This window comes from Myodes glareolus, chromosome 20, assembly GCF_982192425.1.
Source record: "Myodes glareolus chromosome 20, mMyoGla1.1, whole genome shotgun sequence".
In the NCBI taxonomy this organism is placed as follows: domain Eukaryota; kingdom Metazoa; phylum Chordata; class Mammalia; order Rodentia; family Cricetidae; genus Myodes; species Myodes glareolus.
Genome location: NC_142045.1, coordinates 55,279,056 through 55,304,706, shown reverse-complemented (window position 1 = coordinate 55,304,706; position 25,651 = coordinate 55,279,056). Strand labels below are relative to the sequence as shown.

The window sequence follows — 25,651 nt, the reverse complement described above, 5'->3', positions numbered from 1 at the left end:
ACTGGTATTACAGAGTGCGCTACTGCGACTGGAGATCTGGAGATCTTGACTCCAATCATCAAGCTTGTGTGCTTTACCCTCATCTATTTACTACTGCATCCATTCACAAATCATGTGTATATACATGTGTGTATACACACGTGTGCGTGGAGAGTACAGAACAGCCTGCGGGATTGGTTTGGTTCTCTTCCTCTACCATGTGAGTCCCAGGGTTCAAATTCCAGTCTTTAGGCATGGTGGCAAATGTATTTATTCAGTGAACCATTCTTCCTGCTGGCCTCCTTAGTTATTTTTGGAGACAGAGTCTCTAATCCAGACTGACCTTGATTTTGAGTAGTAGAAGATGACCTTGAACTTCTGATCTTCCTGTTTCTTCCTGGGATTATGGTCTTGCCCCACTGTACCTGACTTTTGCTGAGCTGAGGGTTGAACCCAGGATTTGGGCAAGTTGGGCAAGCGCTCCATCAGCTGGGCTTTGTCTGGACCCCGAACTTGGACATTTAACAACACTGCCACGCACCTGTCCTTTTTTGTGAATGCCTTCTGTCTTCTATGTCTCTGCCTGGTCCCGCCTCCTTGCCTCTTCACCATGCTCCCCAGTCAAGTCTTGACTAGGTGAAATTAGAGGAGTCACCTTCCTCCTGCCTTCCCCGTGATGTTCTGCCAGTTTTCCAGGCTGAACACACTTCCTCCAAGGATGCCTAGTGCCACCCCGGGTCTTCTTCTACCTTGGCAGGATGAGCAAGTGCCTTCTTCTGTCTGGGCACACCTCCCTTCCCCTGTCACTTCCGGCTCTCAGTCTTGTGCTGCTTCTCTGGAGAGTCTACTGGGACTGACCCAGGAGTCCCTTGCTTGCTTCCCTTCTCTCCTATGCCAACCAGAGTCTGGCCAAGGACATGACCAGTTCACCACAGTGTCCTGCTGTGGCCAGTGGCAATCACTGCAAACCTTCCCCGAATACTCATGGGTTTGGATACGATACATCCAAATGTATAAAATCACATATGATGTGCTCGACACACACATGTCTTCCATAGGCTTTAGCTGGCCTCAAGCAAGATTCCTCATGATCCATGATGCAGTGTCTATGCTATTGCAGGAGCTGCTGCGTCAGGCGGACACTGTTTTACAGTCTAGCAGCGATTATGCTGTTGAACTGTAATTGCCCAGGGATAATGACAGGAAAAAGTTTAGACCTGGTCGGTACAGACATTCCCCCACAACTGAGGTTGGTTGACCCATCCATGTGGAGGGTCAGAAGCTCATGGTTAGGACCAGTGGCTTTCTCTCTGGCCTGACTCTGTGGCTGTGTGTCCGGACGCTCCTCCTCGGACAGCTCTGCTTCCTCGAGTTAGTCGGGTGTAGCCTTGTGGTGTAAGGCACCTGTCCTCCACCCTGACTCTTAGCAGGAGCTAATGATGCCTGCCTCATTCATTTTAGTTAAATGCTTCAGCTGATTTAGAAGCTGCATCCCAATGTAATTTCATTTGGCGGGGGTTTTTAATATTTTTCACCCTCACTGAGGTTGATATCGGGCTTGAGTTTTAGAAACATTAACTTATATGACACTACAGGGCATTTCTGTGTGAGTTCAGGCAAGCACACTCCTGGACACACCTGTGGAGGTCAGAGGACAATCTCAGTCCCCTCCCCCATGCTTGTGCTGTGTGCCTGACTGGTTGGTTCCTGAACTAGCCGGGAGTCTTCATTTTCTACTTCCGCGTCTCTGAGAGATTATAGACCTGTGCTACCACATCCAGCTTTACGTGGGTTCTTAGAATTTTAACCTAGAATCTTGTACTTGCAAAGTGTTCACTTTACTGAGCCAACTTCCCACCCTGAATTATTGGTTTTTTTTCCCCCCTCTTTGAGGCAGTTTCGGGTAGCCCAGGCTATGTCACACTTTGTAGCTGAGGATGGCCTTAAGTTTCTGGTCCCTCCTCCTGCTCCCTCCTTGTCCCTAGTGCCAGGATCACAGGAGAGCTACCTCACCCGCTGTCTCTAGAGAACAAACTCAGAGCTCTGTACACACCAGGCATGCCTAAAAGGAAGTAAATTATGACAGAAAAACAGAAAAAATAGATCCTAAAGATAGACTTTTTTCTTTCTTTTTCTTTTCTTTTCTTTTCTTTCTTTCTTTTTTTTTTTTTTTTTTAAAAAAAAAGGAAACAGAGTTTCTCTGTAACTTTGGAGTCTGTCCTGGAACTAGCTCTTGTAGACCAGGCTGACCTCAAACTCACACCAATACGCCTGCCTCTGCTTCCCAAGGCTGGGATTAAAGGCATGCGCCACCACTGCCCGGCTAGACTTTCTTTTTTAAGATAAGGTTCCACTGTGACCAAGGCTGACCTGGAATTTAAGATCCTCCTGCCTCCCCGTCCTGAGTGCCGGGATCACAGGTGTGCACCACCCCATCCAGGGGAAGGAACTTTACGGAAAGAAGGAGACTCGCTCCCACCGTTAGCTCATCGAGCTGAGTTGAGGGTCTGTCTGTACATTTCTGCTTCAAAGCTGGTGCTGGTGTGACAGCGTGACTTCTTGTAGGGGGAGAAGAAAACTTAGCAGAAGACAGATGTGTCTTTGAGAATACGCATCATCAAATACGCTGGCAAGCGAGAGCCCCATAAAAGAGATGGCCTTAAGTTTAATTATGCTTTGGCATCAACATTTTTCAGAAATATTCTACTTTTGTAGGTGAGAACATTTTAATGAACCCTACTGCACATCACTTGTGGCATTGACATTGTCATAGGGCGGGACTTCCTTCCCCTGAGGTCTGTTCCAGCAGTCCTGGCTGCTCCTGTTCCTGCCAGCAGGTGGGGTGCTGGGACTTTTGAAGGCACTAGCTAGCTACCTGCCTGAGGCTGCTTCTCCTCTCAGTGCTGGGATTCTCCTGGTGAACCCACCAAGCCTGGAGGAGAGAGATGGAGGCGGCTGGTGGGTCTGAGCTGTGTGTGGGTTTTCCTGACCAGCATTGTTGAGCTAGCGTGCTCAAGTCCCGTGTGTTGCCCAGGTGCTGATTAACTTAGTTTAGCAGAAATGTGTGTAAGTCTGCCTGGTAACCACTGGTCAGTTTCCCTGGTCCTGTGTAATTCTGGGTTACACAGGAAATCTGGACCATTTTGTTGAAGCAGATCTTATGCAAATCAACCAGAACGTTCTGTATAAAAGAGTAGCAAGTCCTTGAAATCAGCATTGCTCCTGGGGTTGAAAAGTAGGGGTCAGCCGGATTTCCTGTGAGTGCACCTTGTTTAAAAGCGGAGTAACCAGTGTGCTGGAACAACATTGACTCTGCCACTTGAAAAAAGTTATCAGTTACATTTTTGTGCAATGAAAGTTAAAGTTAGATGGCTTATTTTGAAACTGTAGTCTATGTTATCGAAAGATAATAACGATCCACTTGAAAATACTTTTTAAACATTTTATTTTTTTGTGAGTACACATGTGTTTGAGTGAATGTGACATGTGGAGGTCGGGGATGGCCCCTGGGAGTCAGCTCGCTCCTTCCCGTGTGGGTGCTGGTGACTGATCAGTCTTCAGGCTTGGCAGCAAGGACCTCCTTGATGGGCCATCACGCTGGCGCCCTTGAGAAAAACCTTTTCCTCCTATGTATCGAACACAATGAACTGACGCGGCAAAGCTGACTTAGAGATTTACGGACACCAAGTCAGACCTGACGTTAGGAGGGCCTTTGGCAGATCTTCCCTGTGAACTATATTAACTTTTGAGCTTTTGTGAGGTTTTAAGCTTATTCTATATTATGTTAAAGTTGAGAGCTAGCGGTAGTATGAGTTTGACTCTTGGAAACAATAATGCCATACATCTCTCTTATAAAATGTGAAATTACAGAACTGTATGTTTCACCATCAGCACCACGTATCAAAGTCATTTCTTGGCCCCAGTAGAGGGAGACAGTACCACCCTTGTTTACCGTGAATCAGCCCCTTAATACAGTGTCTAGGGGAGACCAGCGCATGAGCACTCTCTTTGTTTAAGTGTGTGCTCTGGTTTTCTTGGGCAACCAGTGCTCTTTCTCCCTCTGCCTTCTCTTTCACACAACAGGGTCTACTTAGCATATGGGGCGTGGTTTCAAGTTCATTACTGCCGCTTATAGGCTGAAGTGCTCTGTGGGCTTGGCCGCCTTGAATTGCCTTTAGGGAGCCTGGCAAAGCTGAGCTTGGAACAGGACGGCTTTCCCTGTTTATGTGGATTCTTGGGGTAACAGTTTCCCCCCATCTCAACTTTCAACTGCTTTGGACATTAGTTTCATAGGAAGGCTTCATTCTTTAGAGTCAAATGGAGCGGCTCTATTTGCCAGGGGCCTCAGGTTAGTAACACTTTGAACATTGTTTTGTGTCAGATTTTCTTTCTGTGCTGACAGGGACTTGGGGTGACAGAGACAGAAAGGAGGAGGCTTGTCCTGCTGCTGTGTTAGGAACAAACTTTTGATCCCTTGATCCTGCGGGACTGGGGGTTATATTCTTCTAAATAAGATATTTTTCTGTCAGTCCAAACGGAGCCAAGAGGAAATATGTGTGTTGGAGTCGCAACTTTAAGGGTTGTAATTGTTTGTAAGCATTATTTATTTCGTTATTTTTAACTTTTTTATTTTTTGGTGATGGCTTTCTTTGCGTCCTCCACATCCAGCTAGGCAGAACTCTGATTTTAAGCATTGTGATTTTGTTTTAGCTTTTGAAGTGAGCAGTGTGTTGTGTTCTAGCAAGTCCTATTTTCTCTCATTCTGCCTGCTGGATAGTTTCCCCTGGGGCCTACTCCTCACAGTTACTGTGGCTCAGATGTCAGCTCAGTTTTACTTTGGAAACCCTGGTTCTTTGCTAGCTGCCTTGTGAAATACCCTGTGGAATACCCTGTGGAATATGTACAGGATGACTGAGGTGGATCGAACATCCAGGTGGGCTCAGAGGGGACCCAGTTCCTCCCTTGTTTGTTGTGTCTGTTCACGAGTAGCTCCCGAGGTCACCCTAAAAATAAACATGATTGTAAAATTGGAGTGTGATGTGTAAGATGCGAAAGTCGTGTTAATAATAATAAAGAAATGAAGCTAATAAAATTAAGTGCCAAGGGAATAGCTTGCTCAGTTTCCTGGCATTAGAAGAGACAGGTAGGGAGCAATTTGGCCTCCGTGCATTTGCCCTGAAGCCGTCTTGCACGAGACCACTTTGCAAGAGGAAGTGTGTGCTTTTTAGGAACTATGGCTTCTCTGCCTTGTGTGTGTGAGTATGCATTGATTCACAAGAATGAACTAATGTTTTAAAATATGCGAATATGTGTCTATTATTGCCACTCTCTTTTTTCCCAAACGGACAGGCAGTGCGCCAGCATCTCATCTTTTTCTTACTGGCTTTAAAGATTGAGGGAAAAGGGAAGCAGAAAATGTGTGTGTGTGTGTGTGTGTGTGTGTGTGTGTGTGTGTGTGTGTGTGTGTGTTATGTGTGTGGTACATGTGTGTGGTATGTGTGTGTATGCGTGTGTGGTATTGTGTGTATGTGTGTGGTACATGCGTGTGGTATGTATGTGTGGTATGTGTGTATGTGTGTATGGTACGTGTGTGTGTGTGGTACCTGTGTGTGGTACATGCATGTGGTATGTATGTGTGGTATGTGTGTGTGGTACCTGTGTGTGGTATGTATGTGTGGTATGTGTGTGTGGTATGTGTGTGTGGTACCTGTGTGTGGTATGTATGTGTGGTATGTGTGTGTGGTATTGTGTGTGTGAGTGTGATATGTGTGTAATACCTGTCTGTGGTAAATGTGCGTGGTACATGTGTGTATATGTGGTACATATGTGACACACGTGTTTGTGGCACATGTGTAGTAGGTATATATGTGGTATGTGTGTGCTACATGTGTACAGGTGTGACATATGTGTGTGCCTTTAAGGTGCTGAACTTCAAGGTTCCTTCTATTTCCTGTCTATCTGAGGCGGATGCTATAAAGAGAAGGCTGTGAGCCATCTCGGATTAGAACCATGTACTTTACACCCTCAGACAGCGGCAGTTACTGTCCCCACCCCCCAGATACTTCCCTTAACTGCAAATGCTCCAGGCAAACTTTAGCTTCCTGAAAAGACAATGAAGGCCCTGGTTTTACTGCCCTGCAACTATACCCATGTGTTTGCTTCTACTGCATTTGGCTATGTTGTTGTGTGGTTATTAATTATTTAATTCTTTTGGGGTGGGGTTCTAGATAGGGTTTCTCTGTGTAACCCTGGCTGTCTTGGAATTCATTCTGTAGAGCAGGCTGGCCTTGAATTCAGAGATTCATCTGTTCCTGCCTTCCAAGTGCTGGAATTAAGGCATAAGACACCATGCCTGACTAAATGCTATTAATTTAAATCTTAAAAGACAACACTTATCAATGTGGTTTTTGATGCTTGATGATTTTAAAGAAAAATATTAAGCCATCTCACCCATTGATCATTTCCCTGTGCTAAGTGAGCATGAACACATCCTCAGGAGCTTGACTCTTTTATGCCTTCTGGAATCTCAGCTTGTTCTAGTGTACTTCTGAGCTAAACCTCTGTTGACAATAGAATCAAACAAAATGACAAATAATATGAGAAGTGGGAAAATACAAGTACAAACCAGACTTTAGCGGCTTTTCCAGAGCATGTGAAGACAAGAAATTACATTTTCTTCAACCTGAGGAATATGAAGGCGGTGCAGCAGTGTTGGTGTCTGACAACCAGGGCCGAGCTGTCTCAGCCATCTAGCCCTTACAACAGTCACAGGGTTCTCACCATCGTGACAGACTGGCCTAGCACACCCTATATCACTGCAGTTTTGGCTCAGGTTAAGCAGTCATCACATCTGACTGATTCTATACCATCATATCCCAAGTGGAGCCTTGAGCTCGTTAACTTTTACCCCACATCTGGTTTCCAGTTTGGTGCTGAAGCTGTCCCACGTCCATCAGGCAGGTTATGGCCCAGCTGATGACCCAGAAGCATGCCAGGCCAGTTTTTCTTTCAGAGTGAATCTAGGTCAAGGTTGGAACTGCCTTGGGCAGACTATCCCCTGAGTTAGCCCACGCCAGGCACCTGGTGAATCAAATGGCGCTAGAAGGAAAGTCCTCGAGGAAAGGAGAGCTGAGAGCAGCTGCTCTGGGTTTCCAGTCAGCACATTTTCACTTCCTCATCCAATTCCATCCATACTTCTGCTCACACCCGTTCGCAGCCTTCATCTTCGCTGGAGAAGGTTTGGGAGGTTCTTGTGTGTGATCCTGTCAGATTTATTTAGGGACTGTAGTGATCACTGCGTTCTCTGCCACTGCTGTCCTTAACCCCGTGGTTCTTGTCTTAACCTTGTTTACTCCAGACACTGGCCTGCATAGGTCTTGGACTCACACACCAAACATCAAGGAATGGAGTGATCCCGTCCACCTTGGGAATTCACTGTTTTCAGAATGACAATGAGAGCCAATTTCCCAGGACAGATTAGTCTCTGGGAGCTTAACAAACCACACCCTTACCAGCTCTGAGGAACCCAAAGGAAGTTCCGAGCTGGCGTGTCCTGGAGTGGGGATAGGAATCGTGTGGCCATTCCTACCGCAGTGACAGTCACAGGAAGAATGGCTGCCCCTCAAAAGGCACTCCCTGCTGTGGCTGCTCTTCTGAGCCTTCTCTTCCATGCCCCATCCACCCCTAAAAACTTGACTGTCTAATTGTCCCCATTTTATGTTAGCAGCTGCCCCACAGCGTCCAGTAAGGCTAAATCAGTGGAAGACAGACAGGTTCGCTTTTTTAGAGAATGTCCCCTGGTGTTTGTTATTAACGACAAGTGACCATGTAAACGCGGACGTCTGTGCTGATATTCCTAACATAGGGACATCATCAGTTAACCCCCGTCACTCAGGAAGGCATGCCCTCCGTGTCCTTCCTCCACTTGTGTGAGCTTGTTCTAGGCTTCCCTACCTATGCTGCTGATGACCAGCGGCCAAAGCCCAGTGACTAATCACAGAGTGTAGAGCGTGTCTGTGGCCCGTAAGCAAGACTAGCGATGGACTGAGGAGATGGCCAGCTAAGTGGTTGTTCATCTGTGATCCCAGCACTGCCGAGGCAGACACAGGAGGACGTACTGGGCTTGTTGGCCGGCCAGTGTAGCCAAATCAGTTTAGAAAGCTCCAGTATCCAATGTAAGGTGGAGGGAGAGTGAGTGAGAAGGATGCCTGACTTTGGCCTCTTCCTTCATAAACTCGTGCTCACGTGTGCAAGCTCATCCCCACCCTCCCCCAAACACTGCCTACTAAGGCTAGAGGTGGCCACTTGGTGTGAAGAATGAGCTCCACTGGGCTGCATTCTGTCTCCTACTGACCAAAACTAGACTTGAAATTCTTTAGACTTTTTAAGGCTAAAGTTATCAAATCACTAAGATTAGGAAACTTCTTATTTAGTTTTGTGTCCTCGTCATTCCTGGCCAGCATGATTTTCTGCTGGTAGAGAAAGCTTGAGTTATTTTGTCAATCCTCAGGGCTTTCTGAAGCTCTGCAGAAAGCCGAGAGTATCAGATGGGAAGTTCCCTTAAAAATGTAAATGCTCATTTAAAGATGCTGGATGAACAACTTATGCTTGATTTGGCTGAAACATAAACATTTGGCAAATACATTTAGAAAATGTAATGGAGCATAGTAGTGTAGTCTGAGTAGAGTAGGGGCTCGGTTTTGTTTGTGTTTATGCCTCTCTCTCTCTCTCTCTCTCTCTCTGTCTCTGTCTCTCTGTCTCTGTCTCTCTCTCTCTCTCACACACACACACACACACACATGCCGGGGGGGTCAAACAGAGAGAGGGGGGAGGGTCTCATGTATTCCAGGTTGGCCTCAAACTCAATATGTAGCCTAGAATGATCTTGAACTTGTGATCCGCTTGCCTCCACCTTCCCCACGCTAGAGTACAGGTGTGTGCCATGACACCTAATTAACACAGTGCTGGTCTGAGCCCAGGGCTTCAAGCGCATTAACCAAGTTCTACCAACTGAGCTCCCATACCCGGCCACAGGCATGATTATGTTAATCTCAAATTTTTTAATTTAAAGTTTTTCTTTCTTCCATTTTATTCTTTTTCTTTTTGGAATATTTGTCTGTATAGCCTCATCTGTCCTGGGACTTGCTGTGTAGATCTGGCTGCCCTCTAACTCACAGAGATCTACCTTCTTCGACCTCACAAGTGCTGAGATTAAAGGTATTAGCCACCATGCCTGGCTGAGTTTTCCTGTAATAGGGAATTATTATTATTATTATTATTGTAGTAGTAGTATAGTATTTGTATGTGCCAATCCAGCTGTCTGTGTGACCCATGGAGGCCAGAGGTTTGTTTTATTTTTTTTCCAATGTCTTCCTTAATTGCCCCTCCATCTTGTCTTTCTCCTCTGAGTCTCAGCCACACTGAACCTGGACTCACTACCTTAGACTGGACTGTGACTGGACAGTGAGTGTGAGCCCTTAGGACCCCACTATCCCTGTAGCACTAGGGGCCATGTTCGTGCCACTGCCTGGTTGCCACAGGGAAGCTGGGGATCCACACTCATGCCTGCCTGGCATGTGCTGTCCCCTGGACCATCTTCCCAGTTTAAGAGTTTATTATTTATCGCACATATCTAAGCAGATCGAGGTTGACAGGAGAGAGTTAAGGCAAGATGACTTTTACAAGATGCGATGATTTTGCTGGGCAGTGGTGGCACACGCCTTTAATCCCAGCACTTGGAAGGCAGAGGCAGGCAGATCTCTGTGAGTTCGAGGTCAGCCTGGTCTACAGTGGGAGTTCAGGACAGGCTCCAACGCGACAGCAAAACCCTGTCTCAAGAGACAAAACAAAAACAACAAATAAACAAAAGATGGAATGATTTCACTTAATACTTGAAAGATCAGTCTAAGAAAGACCTTGGGCTGTGTTTCCCACAGATCCAGTGCGTGGTGACCTTGTTTAGTCTGACATCAGTGATGACGGCAGGAAGAGCCTGCCAGTGTCCTGAGGCTTCCTTAGGGAAAATGGGATAATGAAGAAGGGAGAAACCTGGGAACAGCCGGTTTTGGTTTTCCATGTTCTCATTTAGTAGAGGTCACTGAAGGTCGGGAGGAGTGAGCCCTTAGGGCCACAGGTTCCAGTACACTCTGTGGGAGCTTTTGAGTTTCTGCCGTTGTCCCATGGCTACTGTTTTGACTCTTTCCTTCTGTCCAATTTAGCAAATTTCAGTGACAATGAATGAAGCAATATTTCCATTTATTCTAGGTAGGAAAAGTCAAAATCAAATAAATTTCCCAGTCCTTACTAAATAGTATGAAAGGCTGACCACCATTTCCGAGGAAAGCCGAATGGCCTCCAAGCACCGCCAGGGTTCTCATGATCGCTGTTTGAACATTTTGTTCTGGGTCCGTCCATCTGTTTCCCGTGCTTATTCTGGAAGACCACAGTCACAAGGGGTAACTAAAGGATATTTGATCCTGAGTCTTGGATGTTATTTTCTCATTGTTTTCATTTTCTTGAGGCAGGATTTCATGTAGCCCAGGCTGGCTGGAAGCTCCTGGTCTTTTTGCCCCCCTCTTCTTAAGTGCTAGGATCACAGTCCTGCACCACCACTTTTAGTTTGCAAATTATTTTATTATTTTTTATTTGCTTGTATATATATACATATATATATACACACACACACACACATATATGTATATATATGCACATGTCACATGTGTATCCATGCACATGGCATGTGTGTCAGGCGGTCAGAAGACAAATTGCAGGAGCCACTTTTCTCCTCTCACCAAGTACTTCCTACGGAACTTGGATTCCAAGGCTTAGCAGCAAGCGCCTGAAGACCTTCCCAGTCATCTCACTGGCCCTGGAAATTGTGTTTGATCATTGTTCTTGATATTACATAATTGATAAGTTATGAAGTTAACCCTTTAGATCTGCATTTGAGTGTTGCTCAGCATGAAGTTATGTGGCCATCACAATAATAATTCATTTTAAAAATATTTTTGTTGATCTCTAAGAAACTTACCTCCTTTTGGTACCAGCCCTAGGCCGTCATTGTTCTCCTAACTTGGGTGTTACCCATTCTGAACAGCTCATCTGAATGGATCAGTAAATAAGACTCCTGGAACTTTTAGTTTGATGCTCACATGTTTCTGCATTGGCAGAGGCTGCGCTTTAGAGGGCCGCTGTTTCTGCCTGCAGATGTGGCTCTGCGGTTACTAGCCTGCTTCTCTAGCAGTGGTCTAGTAGTCTAGTGCTCAGACTGAAGCCCAGTGGGAATTCTGTTCCTTCAAGTACCAGCTTTGTTGCTACTGCCAAACACAGATTTTAATTAAGTCTGTATTTTTCTTTTTATCAATAAGACTCAGGAGTTAAAGGCTGGGGCGAAAACCTGCTAGCTCAGAGAGGTTGAGTAGCAACTAGCTGACCTTCTCTCTTTGTTGTGTCTCTGAAAGAGAGTGTCCCTGTGCTCCTCAAAAACAAAAGAACACACTACGTTAAGTCTCTCCCTACTTCTTCCTGTGTGTCTTTCTATTGTCTTACAGACACCTTATGACTCTCAATGATTACTTTCTGGCAACTAGTTGCTAACTTGTCCTCCTACCAGAGGTTGATTTTATTTAATTAACTCAAAGGCAAAGTAGTGGTTTATGATGTGTCAAATATCCCACAATACTCAAAAGCTGCTTCTATAAGCATATCCTGGTAACTGTGTGGGGTCTCTGTCTTCTCTGCTGTCGGGAAGAGTAGGGGTAAGACCAAAGGATACAAGGTTGCCACCTATCTTACTAAATTTAGCTATTTTGTCTTTAAGAGCTCCAGATTCTTTCCATATTCATTTTTTTTTAAATGAATGGGTATAGATAGTATGAGATGGTTGTAGGTTACGTTGTAAAATGGTTGGGTAGACCACTGGTATCAGTTTTTTGAGATGAGAGAATAATGTGCAGGTGTGATCAAATGACAGCCCAGGCTGGGAGAAATGTTGGCTGTGCTTAGTCTGTTTTCACACCTGTGGGATATGGACTCAGTATTAGGGAGTTCAGCACTTCACTAAACAGCATAGCGCACCTGGTTGTGTGTGTGCATTTGTGTATGTAGTGTGTATGTAGTAAGAACTTCTGAGTTAACTAGACTCAGAGCCCAAACTGACTTCAAAACCATGCCACTAGGAATTAACATTGCCTAGTCAAGACAACGAGTTTCCATGTAATGGTTCTGGTTTATAGATGCTACTCACACATGCTAGGCTAAAGTGCACACTCTTGTTGATAGCCCTGATCCTTGATCCTCACGATACTTCAGCATAGAAACACCCCCACCTAAACAGACAATCCCCTGTGGCAGTCCTGGTTCTCACCCTCTGCCGCCCTTGTTCAAACATTCACAGTCTCGCTTATTATCTTTTGGTTTATGAGTTCCAACCCACCTGCACCTGTTTCTGTTTCCTGGATTGTGCTTTCTATTCTGAATGCTTAGTGGACTTCTGTATGTCTTCGAGACCCCTTTACAATATCCCTTTCCAGGGGCAGGCTTCCTAAGTGCTTGGGTTGAATATTCCTACTCTTACTTCCTACGACACTTTTATCCATGCTCAGAATTCGCCATTACCTACCCTGACCCTGAGGTCCCAAGGGATACATTTGACTGTCATTGTTGCCTTAAGCCCTCTCTAGCATCTGACACAGGACAGCCATTCAAGAGGGTAGAAGTGAGACAGTAACCTGACTGCCTATGAGTTACTAACTATGCAAGGTTTCTGAGCTTAGTTTTGGGTATAGAATGTGTAGCCTGGTCTGGATTAACTGTGGGCCAATGCAGATAAACAAAAAGTCTGTATTACTCCTAAATACAGAACAGCCCCACCTGGGGATTAAGACTGCGAGAGCCTTCCGTTGCGTAATGGCACCCTTCACCTTGGCAGATAGGTGAATTGACATCCTGAGGGAAGCAACGGCTTTTCTGTGGCGCAAGGCTAAGCCCAACCTACCACCTTTGCCCAGAGAGATTTAGATAAAATTAGTGAGACATGTGACAGTGTGGCCAGATACCTAAGTTCATGATAGAGTTAACTACCAGTGTAGGAATCCATGCTGATAAGCGACAGTGCAAAGTCATGTGTCTGCTTAACTCTGGGGCTTGAGCAGCAAGCAGCTCATGGAGTATGGACAGAGGTTGTTCCTCAGTGCATGGACAGAGGGGTCCTTTGAGAACAGGTCTGTCACTGAGGCAGCAAAGGAGACAGTCTCTATCTGAACAAGAGTGGCTCTCACCGGCTGTTGGCTGTAATTCATAAAATTGTGTTCTTGTCTTGGAGCTGAGTAGGGATATATAAATGAGGGCCTGATTTTGAACCCTGGAAAACACACACACACACACACACACACACACACACACACACACGCACACATGCCTTGTACATATCTTAAATGGGTTAATAAGGTAGGCTGGAGAGATGTCTCAGAAGTAAGGAGCCCTGGGTACTCTTCCAGATGATCTGGGTTCGATTCCCAGCAACAGCTGAGTGACTAAAAACTGTATAAACTCTAGTTCTAGGGGCTCTGAAGGTCTTTTCTGGCATCTTCACACATTGCACACATGTGGTGTACAGATACACATGAAGGCAAAACACACATATACAAAAAAACAAAGATTAAAGTAAATCTTTTAAGAATTAATTAATTTGGGGTCCGACTGGATTCACTGTCGGTGGAATGAGTCCCATGCTAGTGGTGGTCTATATGGATTTCTTATCCCGAGAGCTGACCCTCATCATAACTACTCTGTGAGCCCTGAGACCCCACAGCCCAGCCTCTCTCCCTGTGTTTCACTTGGCCAGCTATAGTGACATTTTGTTTATGTTTAAATAAATAAAGCTTGCCTGAAGATCAGAGAAGCAGAGCCATCAGCCACTAAAGAATTCTTTTTACCTCTACTGATGCTCAGACTGAAGGGGCGATCCTGTCCTCAGACTGCATCTCCAGGCTTCATCTGTCTCCACTGAACCTCAGACTGCAACTGTCTCTACTAAACCTCAGACTGCAACTGTCTCCACCAAACCCCAGACTGACTGAGCTCCTGTCTCCTTCTGCCTTATATTCCTCTCTTCACCCAGCCACATTACTCCTGTCTCCACCTCTCTAGTGCTGGGATTAAAGGCGCAGGGTCCCAAGCGCTGGGATCACCTTTGTGTGAGTTCTGTTTCTCTTTTAGACAGATTCAATCTTGTGTAGTCCAGAGTGGCCGTGAACTAACAGAGATTCCTCTGCCTCAGTCTTGAGATTAAAGGTGTGTACCATTATTGCCTGGCCTCTAGTGGCTTTACTCTGCACTCTGATCTTTAAGAAAATTTTATCTGTTAAAGCATAAACAAAATATCACTACAGCCAACCTCCTCAATGTAGCATGAGTCTTTGCTTGCCAGATCTCTTGCCACAAGACTAGACCCCAGCAAATCCATCTTCTTCTTCCTTCTGTACTGGTGGGTTAGGAAGCTACTTCTGCTCTGAGTGGTCCCCAAAGAACTGGCCCAGGTCTGAGGGACCACGGTAGCTGTAGAGTTCCGAAGCTAAAGTGGATACACTCTCTGTATCGAACAGGAGGCTCCTCTAGGAAGTGCTCACATGGGTGACATGGGCAGTAACACCTGGATTTCAGACGTGTTTTCTGATGCCTACTTTTGAATGTCTCTCTGGGTGACTCTGAAAGTCACACGGACCCTGCTGAAACACTCACACTGTGATGGTTTGAATAAGGACAGCCCTCATAGGCTCACATTTGCATACTTAGTTATCAGGGAGCGGAACTACTTGGGAAGGATTAGGAGATGTGATCTTGTTGGAGGATGTGTTACTGGGGGTGCGCTTTGAGGGTTTGAAAACCCATGCCAAGTCCAGAGTTTCTTCCTCTGCCTGTAGATCAGGATGCAGCTTTCAGCCACTGCTCCTCTGCCATGCCTGTCCCCATGCCCCTGCCAGGATGATAATGTACTAAACCTCTGGATCTGTAAACCAGTCCCCAATTGCATGGTGTGTTTTTTGGTAAGAGTTGCCTTAGTCACAGTGTCTCTTCATAGCTATAGAACAGCAGCTCAGATACTCACATGTTCTCCATTTTACCCTCTGAAGCCACAGATGCAGTATCTACAACCCTAGTTTGTAGACTATTGGAAAGGTCTCTCATTTTAGCTGAATAGCCACAGACTCTGCCAATTGCACCTTGTAGTACTACAGCTTCCAGATATAGAGTCGGTCTGATGGCTGTTTTCAGGTAGTTGTGGTTCCCTTTGCTGTTCCGACTGAATGTCGTGCTTCTGACTTGAAGCCTGGTTTCTCAACTGCTTTTCAGGGCTGTGGTCATCGTTCTAATTTATCCCTAGTCTGCATCAGCTCTGAAAAAGCAATGCTGTTCACATGTGCCATTTTAATAATTACAAATTTGAGAGCGCACGCATGTGTGTGTGTGTGTGTGTGTGTGTGTGTGTGTGTGTGTGAAAGAGAGAGAGAAAGAGAGAGAGAGAGAGAGAGAGAGTCCAGGGAGTTAATCCATGTCTTCAGACATAGGGTAAGTGCCTTCACTTACTGAGCCATCTTTCAAGTCATATTGTGAGACTCTAATAAGGCCTGTTGCTGGCTGTCATTTGGACTGGGAATATGGGACTGGTAGGAAGACCCACAGATATGATTTACTCCTGACATTGCTCTGACCTGTGGGCTTGCCAGGTCAAGGACTCTTTCGCTAGTTAATATGTATCTGAGTTGCAGTGGCCTCTGGACTTGGCATTGAGTCAGATTCCTTGGGACCATGCTGCCCAGCTTTGCTTAGTTTCCTGCTGGCCCTACAGCTTCGAGCATGCTCACTGACTTTCTTTACTGTGATTCAGCTGACAGACAATCCCAGAAGCCAAAGGATGATTCTGAGCAGGTTAAGAATGTGGAGAATACAGAGGCTGGGGCGATGATGATTCGTGAGTGGGAATGTTTGTTGTACAAGCTTAAAGCCCCGAGTTCAAACCCCAGCACACACGTGAAAAACCAGACATGGCAGCTCCAGTACCATGGGGAACAGTGAGAGGAGAGTCACTAGGGCTCACTGACTGCCTGCCTAGCTCCAGCTTCAGCAAGAGACCTAGTCTCAGGGAGGGAGGGAGGGAGGGAGGGAGGGAGAGAGAGAGAGAGAGAGAGAGAGAGAGAGAGAGAGAGAGAGAGAGAATTTTTTTCTGTATGACTCTTAGTTCCAAGAAACAGTCTTATAACTATAAAATAAATACAATTCATTGTTCATTTTATTTAATTTTTAAGGCAGGCTTTCATGTAGGCCAGGCTGGCCTCAGACTTGCTATGTAATAGAAGATGACCCTGAACTTTGGATCCTCTTGCCTCTACCTCCCAAGTGCTGGAAGGATAGGTGTGTGCCTCCACTCCGGGTTTTATATGGTGCTGGGGATCACTTGGGCTTTATGCATGCGATGTGGACATAATAGATGTTCTCAACCCTTTAAAATGGGAAATGAAGAAAAAGGTAGCTGAGCATCCTCCTTGCTGGGCCTCTGTAGGCAGAGCTCTCACAGTTTGGTAACTCCGGGACACGGGAGAGCCAGCTCACAGGAGAGCAATGCTGAGCCCGCTGAAACCGGCCAGGTGCTCCTCTTGCCCGACTCGCCCTCTTATGGCGCAGCTGCCCTTTGCTTTGAAGCTGTATTTCCTGTCTGAAGATGTTATGCCCTGCAAAAAGTGAACCATGAGCTCTATTGAAAGATATCTCCCTTAAATCCAGTTTAAACTGGAGCTTATGTTAGGCTTGCTGTTGTCCATGTGTTTATAAGTGTGTCAGTATTCAAACCGATGACTCAGCCCTGATAAGAAACCATTTCTGTGGGCGAGGAAGGTGGCAGGCTGGAGGTTAGCTTTGGCGGTGTTCTTTGGGAGCCATCTGTGCTTTCTCTTTTCCCGTTTGAACCCGTCTCTCACTCAGAGCTAGGGCTCACTGCTTACGTTAGGCTGGCTGGACAGCAAGCCCCAGGGATCTGCCTGTCCCTGCTTCCCAAGTGCTGGGATGAAAAGCAGTCACCTCCATGCCTGACTACGAACATGGGTGCTGGGGATTCAGCCTGAAGACGACGAGCACTTTACTAACTGGGCTGTCTCTCTAGCCCCAGCAGAGTATATTTTTGTTTAATTGTTTAATGATGCCTACTTCCAAAGGCACAGGCATGTGGATTTCAGAACCGAGTGGAGTCATAGAGCACTCTGTATATATGATGTGGGTTATGGATTTCGTTCTGAGACAGAGTCTCTCCCATGTAGTCCAGGCTGGCCTCAAACTTGAACACTGCCTATGGAGTCAGCTCTTGCCTCTGTCGTCAGCTCCTTTGGAATCCTTATATATTCCCTGGACCTGTCCAGGCTAAGGCGGGTCTGTTCAGTCACAAGCTGGCTGCCTTCTCTCTGGAGCCAGCACAGTCGCTCTCTCTTCCTTCTTTATCTTCTTTCTTCCTATTTTAAATATGTGTCAATTTGGAGAGAGTTCAAATGACGTCTCTGAAACTCAAACTGATGCACACATAGCCCCCAAGCACCTCGTTAAAATGAGCATTTTGTTTTCTGAGTGTGGCCAAGATCCTGCTTTTACTGAGTGGCTGGGAGGTCCCTGTGCTGCTGGCCCAGGGTGTGAACAGCAGAAACTCTGAGCCTCACTGCCCAGCTGGAGTGGAAAGCCCAAAGCTGGACTGGAAAGTGTCAAAGCAAACACCAGGCAGGGCAGCCTTGTACGTTTCCTGACCACTCCGATTATGTTGGCCAGTTCCTAGAGGCCACACTCACTGGGCATAAGAACTCTTCCAGCCGGGCGGTGGTGGTGCACACCTTTAATTACAGCACTTGGGAGGGAGAGGAAGGTGGATCTCTGTAAATCTGAGGCCAGCCTGGTCTACAGAGCAAGTTTCAGGATAGTCAGGGCTGTTTCACAGAGAAACCCTGTCTCGAAAGAAAAGAAAAACCAACAATAACAACAAAAAAGAACTCTTCCATCCTTTCTGCCACCAAACAGAAGACTCACAGGTGCCTGTTAGTAATCTCCGCAAAGCCTGACTTGTTCATTCGAAACATGCAAATCGTATGAAAGTGTATTTTTAGTGTTATTGGGCTGATTAAATGAAATATTGTGTGTAAAACACCTACTAAGTGCTTGCTGAATATTGACAATGTGAAGAAATTCAGGAAGCATTTATTGAACACCTACTACATGAATGTGGAGCATGTAAAGAGTAAAGTTACTCATCTAATTTTGCTATTGAGTTTTGTTTTAATTTGTGTTGTTCTGTTGGGACAGAGTCTCATGTAGCCCAGGCTGGCCTTGAACTTCTAACCCTCTAGTTTTTACTTCTAAGAGTTAGAATTATAGTTTTGTGCTACCATATCTGACTAGGAGTTTTTTGCCTGCATTTTTTTTTTATTTTAAAAGTTATATTTACTGTGTGTGCACGTGTGTGTGCACATGCACGCACATGCTATACCACATGTGTGGAGACCAGAGGGCAAATTGTCAAAGTTAGTCTTGTCCTTCCACCATGCTCATCCTGAGTTTCAAGCTCAGGTCCCTAGGTTTGGTGAAACACATTTTTCACCCATTGTTCTGGTTTTTGAGACCAGCTATGCAGCTCAGGATAGCCATGGACTTGTGATCTTCCTGTTCCATCCTCCTAAATCAGATCTACAGCTGGACTCTATGGTCAGTGCTCTTTCTGTCTGTGATGGCTGGCAGTTTCTTAAATCGAAAGGGTACATTAAACCAGAGCTGGTTGTCGACCACCTTTAGTTGCATGGAACCCGTGTGTTAGAGGACACTGGACGAAACATCTGATTTCAGAAGGTTTTTATAGCATATATGTCAAGTCAACACAATGACATGTTGCGTTATTATACTTTCATACATATATGTGATGTATTTTGTATATAGGGTGTATATATTCACCCCTAGACTTCCTCTTGTCCTCCTCACCCTCTTCTTCTGTACAGGATCCCAGCTGCTGCCATCTCTTTTGAATCTAACTTTTACAAACAAAATCTCTCTTCCATTTGGTTCCATGAGTTTGAGAGCATTGGCTCCAAACAAGGAAGTTAAAAGGAAGACTTTTGTTTCATTCCAATTTGCTTATGAGTGACCTGTTGGCTCGAGTAAGTTGGCAAAGGATGGCATGGTCTAGCTCTTCTGCACTTGCTTCGGTAATTGACATCCACCTTTTAAGATGGTTTACAAAGCTCCTGCCTTTGCTAAAATAATTTCCAACAATCTTGCATGCTGCCTCTATGCTAACAGCCCCTAAGCATAGTCACGCATGTGCCCTTAGGGAGTTTCGCCCCTCTGATTTTCCCCTCCTCCGGTACTTTTGTTTGGAACTCTGTCTTACAAAGGAAGTGACCACTGATGGGCAATGTTTCTTCTCCTTTTTCAAGTCATTGAGGCTTGTATGATACTCTTCCTAAACATTTCATAGTGTGCTGGGTGGTACAAACTTGAAAAGATGCTTGTCTGGGGAACAGACCCCAGCAGGACTGTGCTGGGAAGGAAAAGTTACCTCTGAACAGAGCTGGTAGCCGCTGGAGCTGAAGGTGGTGTCCTGCAGCACTGACCACGCTCTTTGCAGCCTTTGACGAGGTCTCAACCCTTCCTGTCTTCATGTTTAAGTAGTGATTTTTTTTCCCCTAAGGTATGTAGAAATGATTTGTGCTGCTGATTTTCCTTTCTTGGGCTCAGAGAAAATCACCTGCTTTTCCTTTAAATACTGGTGCACGCTTTGACTATTTTTCTTTTAATCGTTTTTTATTGGTATATAGCTCACTCATCATAAAATTAGCCCACTTGAGGTGTATAATTTGATGATCTTTAGTACGCTGTCAGCGTGGTCTCTGCAAGCACATCTTCTCTTCTCTGCTTTCTCTGTGTTCCCAGACCTTTCTAGTCTATGTTTCTCTTGCTTTGTTTTTGGAGACAGGGTCTCTTAGACCCAAGGCTAACTTTTAACTCTGGATCTTCCTGCCTCTGCTTCCCAAGTGCTGAGATTATAGTTGAATGCTGCCATGCCCAGCTCTTCTTCCCGTTTGCAATATCTTTTTTCCTTTTACATATTTGAACAAGTAACAAAGACATTTTTAAAAGTGTTTTATAAATTTATTGTATGTAATTAAAAATAATATCAGATCCAAAAGAATTATTTCAATATTGGAATAGTTCTACAAATTGCTGTTTGCAAAGGAAAACAGACAAACAGAGGTATCCATGAAGGCAGGAAGGAAAGCAAATGTAGAGATGTAAGAATCCAGGGTTTCTGGAGAGACAGCTATGGATGCTGGGAACTGAACTCTGGCTGTGACCCTAGCCTTTAATGGCTGAACCATCACTCCAGCCCAACAAAGACATCTAAACTCTCTTATGACATTCCTAGTTACTTTGTGACTTTTATTAACTTTATATCAGTGCGTTTTAATGACTGAATCAATAAATCATCTGTCAACTGTGTCTCTGGGAGCCTGGCATGTCCTTTATCACGCTTCCAATCCTTTCTTCTACTTGAGCACAAGCTCCACACCCTACCCTCCTAGCTGACCTTACTTTACAGACAGAACAGAGTGTGTCTGTGTCTCTACTGTGTCTCTGTGGGTTTGTGCTTGTGTGTCCCCATGTGTGTACATGTATGTCGTGTCCAGAGGCCAACTTCAGTTATTGCTCATTCCTTAGATGTCTCTCATTGTACTGGCACTGCCTGCACCACGAGTTCGCCTCCCAAGTCTTGGGACTACAAGCTCACATCACAATGCTTGGCTTCTTATATTTGTAACGTGAGGTCTGGGGATCAGACTCAAGCCCTCGGTTTTGCCAGGCAAGCACTTTGCCAACTGAGGTGCCCTGAGTCTCCCACCACAGCCCTGGAGCTGGTCTCTGCTGACTCCGCTCAGGCGTTGCTTTGCACGGCCGAGGCTCATCTGGAAGCTATTCTCCCTTGGAGGGACTTGGACGGAGGAAGGAGCTGGTTTTCTACTTAAGCAGAGGGTTTTCTATATTTGTGAGCGAGCATCATTGTTTAGAAGGGTAATAAAAATAAACAAGCACAAGTGATGTTTCTTACCCTATCAAATCCCATTTTGAGCCATCAAAAGTTTCTTGCTAAAAAACCAGTTAGCTGCATGTCCTCAGGAGCAAGACCACCTTGCATAGGAGACCATTGACTATGAGACCCTAATACCACCGGCCCCTACCCAGTACCTAGACACAGAGCACCTTCTCTTATGTCCTTAATCCTGCTGTGCCAAGGGAAAGAAAATATTGTGGTCATAGAAGAGGCGTTTAGCTCTTGGCAGGACTTACTAGCTGATAGATACTAAGAATTACAGAAAGAGCATTGCTAAGAATGAGTCCCAAGATTTCCAGTCTCTGCAGCCGGGTAGACGACATGTCTAAGTTATTCAGGAAGCGAGCAAAGGAAGAAGAAATGTTCTGTGGTTAGAGGATGAGAAGTCTGTTCTGAAGCCTGGGCTGGGACGTGGTAGAAAGCTTGCCTTGTAGAAATGAGGCCTTGGCTTCGGTCCCCAGCACCAGATAGACTGGGTGTGGTGGCTCAAGCCTCATACTTGGCAGGTAGAGGGAGGAAGATCAGAGGTTCAAGATCATCTCTGGCTACATTCCATCATGTCACAAAATAAAACAGAACAATGAAATCTATATTGGGCATAGCGAGTAGAGATTACTTACGGGGTTGGCAGGTGGGAAAGTTCATAAGCAGATGTATGTCAGAACTGACTCTCAGGAAAAGGGATGCGATGGGATAATTAGGAAAAAGACTTGATTCAGGGACAATGACTGAGAGTCCAGGGGGCACCAGTAGCTGTCAGCACATGGATGGCATCTGTCCATAGGAATCTGCTGGGGGACACATCGAGTGGAAAGAAATGCACTCAGTGGTGATCTCGTTTGGACCCGTAGAGGCACCCACAACAGGAAATGCTGGAATGTGTCGTCACACTAAAGTGAAGACATCTACTGGGGAAGTGTATAGTAAGAAAGAATGAGTCCAGTGTCCTGAAGAACCTCAGTGTGCAAACTCTGTGCAGCATCAGGGCCCCATTGTGGTGGCTGGAGAGGGAGGAAGAAACTAGAACACTGTGGAAAGTCACCTGAGAAGGGATGTGAGCAGAGGGAAGCAAGGCTGGCCCAGTAGAAAGGCTCCATGAGATGAGCATGCGGCAGCAGCCTGCAGATTTTACAAGTCCAGGTGGCCTTGATGTTTGGTGCAAGACGTTTGGTAGAGGGAGAAAGTGAAGAGGGATGCGGAAGGAGCAAGCAGACACACTCTTAGGGGGTCAGCCTTGAGGGAGGCTCGAGAGAAACATGGTGGACGGCCCGTAGATGACAGCCCGTAAAGCCAAGGGCTTTCTGCATCCACCTGGAGAAGATTTGGGTAGGCGCCAAGAAAGCAGATGGTTGTATTGGGTTGGGATTGGACAGGACTATGGGACCTGCAAGTAAAGATTTATGGCAAGAGAGGATGATGCATTTGGCTCTTTGAACAGGCATGCAAGGCTGACGGAAAGTCAAGAGTGTTGCTGAGTACCAAGGGCGTTCTTAGGTAACGGTGGCTTGCATAGTTTTCCTACCAGATAGGATTGTGATTTTCTGGTTTGAGTGGTGTGTGTGTGCGTGCGTGCGTGCGTGCGTGCGTGCGTGCGTGTGTGTGTGTGTGTGTGTGTGTTACATCTGTCTGTTTGTCTGACTATCTGTTGTGTTCATTCTCATGATCAGTTTGCTTAGCTACAGAACGGGGAGACTGATTTCTACATCCCAGGTTTGGATGAGGAGAATATAAAGGTAATCAGCCCACTAGAATCTCCACTAGAATGGAGGCAACAGTTTGTAGATAATGGGGAAATCAGTGGCCGTGAACTGCAGAGGTCAGGATTTGAGTCTCAGGCCGGCTGGTGACAATGTCACCACAGGTCAGGGTTTGAGTCTCAGGCCGGCTGCTGACAATGTCACCACAGGCATTTTGGGCCATTACTTCTTTAGATGAAGAGAACTGAGAATACTGCTTCTTTTCTTTTCCAAGTAGGATTAGCAGGAAAACTCAGTTAGGTATAGACATGAGAACTGCTCTTGTTCTCTGTCCTGCGCATACTGCCCATCTAAGTCTTGTTTGCATCTATTCATTCCGTTTCCCCACAAATGGTGACGGGAACCAATAGAAACTCGGGACATGGGACGTGGCCTTTCACTTGAAGGAGCTCAGTCTTCTAGAGGGGACACAGCCGAGCAGAAAGGTATACATCCATACTCAAAGGACTCACTGGGTTGCCATAGAGGCACTAAAGAAAGGCACACATCCTGTCAGCCAGGCCACAGGAGACTTCCCGGAGGAGGAAGCATCTGATAGGTCCACCCAGATGACTGAGTCTGTCAGACAAAGAAGACAGGGATGTGGAGGAAGCTCAGCTGGCATAGGGTTTAATCGCCTGAGATCCATACCCAAACCCATGTTTAAAGCAGAAAAGAAAAGCTAGGCATGGTGGTTCCGTTCTGTAATCCCTTGTGGGGAGACAGAAGTACACAGATTTTGGGGATTACTGGACATTAAGCCGAACCTATTTGGTAAGCCCAAGGCCAGTGAGAGACCCTGTTTCAAAATACATGTGTAAAAATGAAAGAGAATGGTTCCTAAGGAATGACACCAAGGGCTGTCCTCTGCCTTTTACAGGTGTAGACATATATGTGCACATGAACACATGAACACATACATGCACACGCAAAAAGGGGATCCAAAGGAGGCCAAGCCACATGGAGTAAGGCAGTCTATCCAAAGGCTCAGGATTAAACATGCAGAGTGAAGCCCGTCTGGTCCCGTCCAGCTGAGCAAGGCAGTGGCTACTTTCAGACGTTGACCATGGAGTCACAGTCAGAGAGACGTGTTAGCAGAGGGGACCTCACATGTAGGAGGTGCTTGTTGTAAGAGTCGAAGGAAAGCCGGAAGTTGGCTAGGAAGTTGATGATGCGTGGGGCAGAGACAGGAGGGTTGGACGCAGGTCTGGGCAGCAGGAATGGCTCCCCCAGAGGTTTGGTAACGAAGGTCCTCATTGCCCAGGTAAGGTGAGAGAGGGACGTGTTGTTCCTAAAGCTCCCTCTCCACTGCGAAGGAAAGAAAAGGCATTGGTCATTTACACCCCATCCACCATCTGGTGCTCAGCACTCCGTGTGCTCAGTCCCTGAGGCTGAGGTTGACTGTTACACTGACAGGAGCCTCGAGCTGTCCTGAGAGTGTCGTGACCAGAAAACTAGATAGTGCCCTCAGCTGGCTGCTGAACACTGGCCCTATTCATTGGCTTGGCAGCCTGCCTGCCCGCCTGCCTTGCTGCCTGTCCACCCTCCTATCTCCCTTCCTTCCTCCTTCTGCCTTTAGCTTTCTTTCTGTCTCTCTCTTTCTGTCTGTCTGTCCTCTCCTTCTTTCTCTCTCATTTTTGGAAATAGGGCCTCACTTTGTAGCCTAGATTGTCCTGGTACTCGCACTAAAACTGGCCTTTGACTCACAGCCATTTTTCTGATATAGCCCCCCAAATCCTGGGATTACGAGCCTGGATCACCACACCTTGTAGCATTTCTGATTTGTTTCAGGGATGCAGCCTGAGTCTCCCTGACTTGGGCAGAGTGTCTGTGAAGACAGTTGTCCTCAGGAGAGCTCTGGTCTCAGCCTAGAGCAGGACAGAGAGGCTTCTAGAGCGAGGACCGAACTGGTTCTTTCCTGCAAGCGTCCTTGTCTACACCCGCTGGGTGGAGTCTGGAAGCTGAGAAGCTAAAATCGGTTTATCCTGCCTGTCTGGTTGGCTTGCTGACACAGTCGCAGAGGTGATTCACACTTCATGCTTTGGGAAGAACCCACGCCTGAAACATGTCTGGGCAGGCGATTTGTGAAGAGGACAACTGTTTTCTTTTGTTTCTTTTGTGTGAGTCTCAGGGACTCACACAGGGCTCACTGTCTTCGCAGGGCATTGGAGGGAGTTGGGCGAAATGAGTGCCAAGGTGAACTCATGTACTGGCTTTAGTGACTACAAGTGACACTTACTGTGGCTTCCTTAGTCACTCTGAAGGGTCCCTAGGTTCTTAGCAGTGCTTGCCACCAGATGCAGGAACTATAGGCTCTTACTGTATCACACTAGCTTCTGATCCTTCATATAAATGCACACATATGCCCGCCAGCTCATTTGATTAATTTTATGCTTCTCAATAGATACTAAAGGCATGAGGTAGAACAGATTAGATTTGTTGTTGTTGTTGTTATTGCTGATGGTGGAGGTGGTGGTCTTGGGGTGTGTGTGTGTGTGAGAGAGAGAGAGAGAGAGAGAGAGAGGCCAGAGGTCAACGTCAACCTTGAGTGGTTCCTCAGGAGCTATCCACCTTATCCACTTTGTTTTTTGTGAAGGTCTCTACCTGGGCCCTAGAACTCGCTGGCCAGAAATCCCCTGCACTCGGCTGATCCAGACCCCAGCTCCCCATCGGGGGATCACAAGCTCATGTTATCATCCCTTTTAAAACTCAAATTGTACACTTGTAAGACAAACCAACTGAGCCATCTCCCAGTCCCAGGCTAGACTTCTTCCAGAGCTGCCTGGGAGCTGACAGATTGCAAAGT

General features: G+C 46.2%; 1 protein-coding gene across 4 annotated transcripts in view; it reads left to right on the top strand.

Moving 5' to 3' along the window:
- The window catches only part of Pld1 (phospholipase D1), a 206,165-nt gene that overhangs the window by 40,142 nt on the left and 140,372 nt on the right, over positions 1-25,651 (top strand). For 2 of the 4 annotated variants that reach the window (XM_048452641.3, XM_048452638.3), the window contains exon 1: positions 4,144-4,327. The exons of the other annotated variants lie outside the window; for them this stretch is intronic. The gene's annotated coding sequence lies outside the window, so the exon portion shown is untranslated. Of the gene's footprint in view, positions 1-4,143; positions 4,328-25,651 lie in introns of those variants that run through there. 4 annotated transcript variants of the gene reach the window in all.